The sequence below is a fragment of the Micrasema longulum genome, unplaced genomic scaffold (assembly GCF_059751315.1).
Source record: "Micrasema longulum isolate JH-2025_06_02 unplaced genomic scaffold, ASM5975131v1 h1tg002374l, whole genome shotgun sequence".
NCBI lineage: Eukaryota > Metazoa > Arthropoda > Insecta > Trichoptera > Brachycentridae > Micrasema > Micrasema longulum.
The window spans coordinates 72,841-78,910 of record NW_028279524.1 but is presented as its reverse complement, the minus strand read 5'-3'; positions in this window follow the sequence as shown (position 1 = coordinate 78,910).

The following is a 6,070-nucleotide window of genomic DNA, read 5'->3' as shown; positions in this document are numbered from 1 at the left end:
AAAAATTTAAAGGGTTGGGGGTACTACCAGATTTAAATAAGGTCGTTATTTTACTATGTTTAACTCTTAAAAGACTGTGGTAAATAATCCCTTTGCGCGCGGTGATATAACATCGTGTTACCACTAGTAAAAGATGGAATATCCTAAAGTTCAGACATTTGAAAAAAAAAAAAACATAGAGACATATTGTTTAATAGTTATTTTTCCAGAATGTATTGAATAAACATATTATTTAGCCCTGTTCTAGCAAAATAATCTAAAAATCACAAATACGCCTTTCATGTTACGCGCGTGCGTTCCTCATCACTGTCATCAACTAACTGAAGACTGAATCTGTTTAAGACAACACCCACCGTAGAACAGCGTCGCTGTCTTCCTTGTTATGACTTCTATCTTCGTACTCTTTCTTGTATAAGGTATCTGTATAGATCTGTTGCTGAATTAGCGGACATTCATTCTTTGCGTAGCAAAGATAAATATTTTATGTTTTAACATTTAGCATAGTCATAAAAATTTTACTTTCTAAATCGGGTGTGAAAATGTCAATTCGAAGAGTACAAAAAATACGAATTCTTCGTTTAAAAAAATAAGAGAGATGTATCAAGTCTTGTATCCTATGTCAACTACTGTGACATCACAGCCACACAAGAGTTAAAAAAGTCAGGAAACACATCATGATCAATACTCTTCTTAAAAATTAAATCTTATTTTGGAGCGATGATATCAATAATAATTGGTTTTATAACGGTAACAGAGATATTTCAAAGGTCAGCAGTTTTGCGTAATGCAATTTGCGTCAGCGTTATGATGATAATTATATTCTTAACGACGCTACGCCAAAGTAAATATTTTAATAAAATGTGTCGAAATTTTCCTTAAATTACAAGTCTCGTGAACAGACGCCTTCTCATACATAATAAATACATTATGTTTGTATATTAAAACAATATCACGTTTTACCAACGACTAGAGTATAATGCAGAGCTGTTACTTCTATCTTAATAGTAACATTATGGAACTATCATATATTATTATACACGTTGGTTGCCCTTCAAAGTGTAAATAATTAGTTTTTTATCATTTAAGTTCAAAGCATTAACTGTGTCGTTGAATATTTTAATCAACGTTAGTGAATATAAGTATTTAACCACTTACAGACTTTTTGTGTCGACCGGTTTCGAGACGGACGCGTCTCTTCACCAGGACACTCACTACTCTTACATGCAAGTACTAAAAGTCACGTTTACCTTTGCCGTCACCGTAGTATACATTGTATTTCCAATTTTTTTTTTATTGTTTCAGAGTTTGCCAGTCGTCTCGTACATTCAAAATAAAAAAGAACCCAAATTAAACAACCTTGTCTCCCAATTGAAAAACAGCTGATGTTTTTAATTAGTAAGATTTTTTTAGATTTCATTTTAACATATGTATGAATCTTTTGATATGTATATCGGTAGTCAGATGGCAGAAGGGACCATCTGTATTTTTGTCTATGTATATGTTTTCAAAAGTTTTAATTAATATTTTTGCACGCAAAAAAAATCAGTGACGTTTAGATTGGTAATTTATTATTGAAAAACAACACTTAAATATTCTAGTTTGTGGATTGAAGTCTTGAAATTGAGACTTATTTCAGCTCTCCTGAACATTTTTAAAAATTACAGATGGTCCCTTTTGCCAACTGACTACCGATATATTTATGGTTCTTTAGTACAAAATTTTGACCAATCTCTTATTTTGACCAGTCTGTTTTTTGGTAAGCTGGAAGATATTGCTTTAAGCAATAAATCAGCCAAAGTACTTATTCTTTGTACTTGTAAATAAACAAATGTTGCATTGTATGTAAAGTAGCCACTTAAACCAGCCAATGACAGGTCATAAATAAGCCCTGTAGATGCCTAGACTTCCATATTACCTTTTCTTAAAATGTTTTTTATCTTTGTTGTATTTTTCAAATGCTTAAGTTTACTATTTACCATTTTGATGTGCCATATATTTATTTATTTAACACTTTATATACATATAAAAGGTGGGCTTATTGCTTTAAGGCAATTTCTTCCTACCTACTCAAACCGTTAAGTTTGAGAAAATTACAAATACATGGACAAATTGAATCTTACAATTGTATACGAAAATTAAAAACAAAGATTGACAAAGTAAAAATATATTTAAAAAAATTAACACTATACTATGAATAGAGGACAGGGGATGGGAAGGAAAAAGGAAGGATAAAGGAACAATTTAAATATTAAGATAGTGATATTTCAATCTTGACTTAAATGTAAATAAAGAAAGGACCTCTCTAACGTAACAGTGAAAGAGGAGGCAAGAAAATTAGAGCGATGACAGGGTATTAAAAGGGTTCTTTCGTTACTAAAACGAAGAGATAGTTCATGTTGTGAAAGAGGTTGGAAGAGCTCTCTCAGTTAAACAGGTGAAGTGGGATTATTTAAAATATTGTGAAGAAGTGATAAAATACAAAAGATTCTTCTATGCCTGATACTGAGCCAGTGTAGTTGCGTGCGATACTCGGTTATGTGGTCAAATTTGCGAAGATCAAAGATATAACGTATACAAATATTCTGCAATCGTTCTAACTTAAAAAGTAATTCAGATTTAGCATCTGGATAACATACATCCGCATATTCAAGGAGTGGAAGAAATAAGCTCTATGTTATATATATAAGTAAGCTCTAAGAAGTAAGCTCTATATTTATCTATATTTCGCATTTTACTGAGATTCAAAATATTTTTACATACATATTTATATATTTACATGGTTTTTACTATGTTTTCACTGCATTTATTACTTTGTTTTTATCATTTTTTTTGGTACGTTTTTTTACTACATTTTTATTATGATTTAACTAAATTTTTACTTTGTTTTTACTACAATTTGACTATGTTTTTATTACATTTTAATATGTTTTTAATACATATTTTACCATGTTTTTACTCCATTTATTACTTTGTTTTTCACTTTGTCCTGTATCTTTATAACTGTTTCTATAAATTGATTACTGTTTTTTATATTTTTTTGACTGTCTTAGAATGGCGTTAATAAACCCTTGTTAGACAGTCAAAGCAACTTTACATAAATTATAATTTTGTGTATGTAATATAATGATAATAAATAAATAAATAATAAACGTGTTTTTAAAAATATTTTTTATAATTATTTTTTATGTTTCTTATCGTTTATTTGTGGTGATATACTCACGTCTGTGTCATATAATTGCTCGTTCCATCTCAACACAGGACTTTTAGTCCCATGGAGTTGGGAATTATTGTCTCAAAAAATGTACAATAACCTAGTGTATTTAAATAAATAAATAAACAAATATGTTAAAAAATGTTTTCCATCTCTGATCTAATTCTTATAAATTCAAGACGTTTTAGATGTAAAATTCCTCACAAGAAAACATGCACACCACAATAAAACTTAAATTATGATAAGATCATGTTCAGATCGTCTCCTCTTTCCCTGAAATGGAGTTGTCAGAACAGATGACAGTTATGGATTTAAAGTTCGCATGCACGATGTGTGTTCCATATTCCTAATTCAAATAACTGTCAGGCGGGAAGAACGTTCAGAAGCTTAAACAATTTTTAAGATGAAAAATATGTTTTTAAATTCACGTTGTTCGATGCCTATGAATGAATTCATAGAATGATCATAATATCATAGTAAAAAAGTGCTATTTTAGGTATAACAAAAACATTCGATAAGATATGTATATTCTTGTACATTTTTTTAAACTATACGTTTGGCAGCTTTCAAAAATTACAGGGAGTGTGATTAGAAGTAGCAGGCGCCACATTCAACAGTATGAAGGCATTCTGGAGATCGGATATTTAATTAGTGAAAACCAAATGCCGCCTATTACACGCCTGCTTAACACCTATTCTCCTCTACGAATGCAAATCGTAGGACCCAAAACAGCTAAATTCTAAATTTTATGAATAAGTGTATCAGAAAAATCTTGGGTGTGCGGTGCGGTGCGGTGGTTTGATTTTGTGAGAAATGAAAACATAAAAAAACGGACGCAGCGAATCCCGGTGACAACTGTCGTCAAGTGGAGGCGACACGGTCGGCTAGGCTATAGACTGCGGATGCCTCCTGAGAGCCTTTACCAGGCTTGCCTTTTGTAGAAGGAATCAGGTTCTTGAGGTCATGGACGTCCACTGCTGACTGTTCGTCGGTAGTGGATGTCAGAATTTCGGGACGAGAACCTGACTTGGGAGAACGCAAACGAGTTGTCATCCGATAGAAATGCATGGAGGTCATTTGTGGATACCATATGCTCCAAATAGGGAGTGGACATGGAATGATAACACGCTTACTTTCTTTTTAAAATTTTACGTATTTTTTGTTGTTTCTATCTATTTATTTTTTATTTATTTATTCATATTTTTTGTCTTACAAACTATAATTAATAATAAAAATAATGTAACCTCACTGGGGTTATCTGTGCCAAGGACACTTAACAATATACTTTTTTTAATATTTTTACATTTGAAAATAAACAAAGAAGACTAACTTAATAAACAAAATGTTCAGACAGTTTTAAACACCACACATTTATGTTTCTAATTAATTTATGTACATCTACATTTTTTATATTACAAAACGCACAATGAAAAAACAAAAACCTTACATACGCTATACACTTGTGGAGCAGTTGATTCAATATTGGTTTAGGCGAATGAGACAATCCATTTTACTTCTACCTAGCTCCACTATCCTTTTTTTTATAGCCTTTTTGAACATTTTCTCGTTACTAATTGTTTTAATAGATACTGGAATTAGGTTATAGATTTTACTTGAAAAATACTCAAAATCCCTTTGTCCGAAAGTGGAATTAGTTTGTATTTGTTTAAATTGTGTTTGTATTGAGGGTCTAGTGGTATTATTTGTATTGTAGGGGTTTTGTCTTTCATTTGAGTTAGAGTAGTTTTTAAATCTGTAAGTGAGTATTGTTTTAGCGTATAATTGTTTTGGTGTCATAAGTATTAGAGTAATCCATACTTACTAAATCTTTTTAGTTTTAAACAATCACTGGGATAGACCAGATTTTGTCTTTGGATAGTATTTTTTTTAAACCGTTGTAAAATGGATTCAATGAGTCCGTAAAACAAAATAAGTTGAATATTGTTTATGCCGGTGGCGTCGGCGTCGATTTGTTTTATCAAAATTATATGAATTCATCGAATGAGGTGAAAGGCCACATTTTTTAAAAAATTCTTTACAGTCTCTTAATACATATATTTAAGATGTACATCTGTAAAAATGCTAAAGAAATAATAATAAAATATAACGAGTAATTAAAATTAACAACAGCATTAACTTTAAACTAAAAAAAACTCCTAAACAGGCTATAGACTCATTTTTGCAGTCGTCCGTCACATTTGTTACTGTTTTTTTTTTTTGCCAGCTGTGACTCCGCATTTTTTTTAACTTTAAAGAAGACAGGAAGCTATATTTCACATTTTTTTAATATCTCCTAGTGAACTCATTTTCAAATAAAAAATTGCATTTATCTCAAAAGTTTAGAAAACGCATTGAGCGCATTTTTGCCGTGTACCTTTCATTTGTGTCAATGTCACGTTGACAGTAATGTTATTTTTAACATGTCAACTTTGGCAAAAAAGACTTTGCTACTTTTTTATATTATTTCAATTTTAATTTACCCCTTACGTATACCTTTGGTAATATTTTTCAAGTAAATCCAATTACGTACCCAAAGGTTTTTGCTTCTTTGACAGGGATAAAAATGATTTATTCTAAATATGCAGCCTGTATTATTCAGTCATGAAATTATCTCACGTACATGTCAGTAGTAATTTTTTGACGCTTTAAGAGATTGAATTCAATTACCGATGACATTTTATTTGACATTATTTTTAGAAAGCCCTTAACTTACGACGTGTTTTCTAAAATAAATAAGAAAAAAACTTTTTATAAAAAAAATAAATTTTTGCATTTAAAAAAAACTTTCTTATTTTCAATTATTTTCTGCTAGTGGTTTATGGATCCCCTTTCCACGCCCAGTTGTGCATGGTATACGTA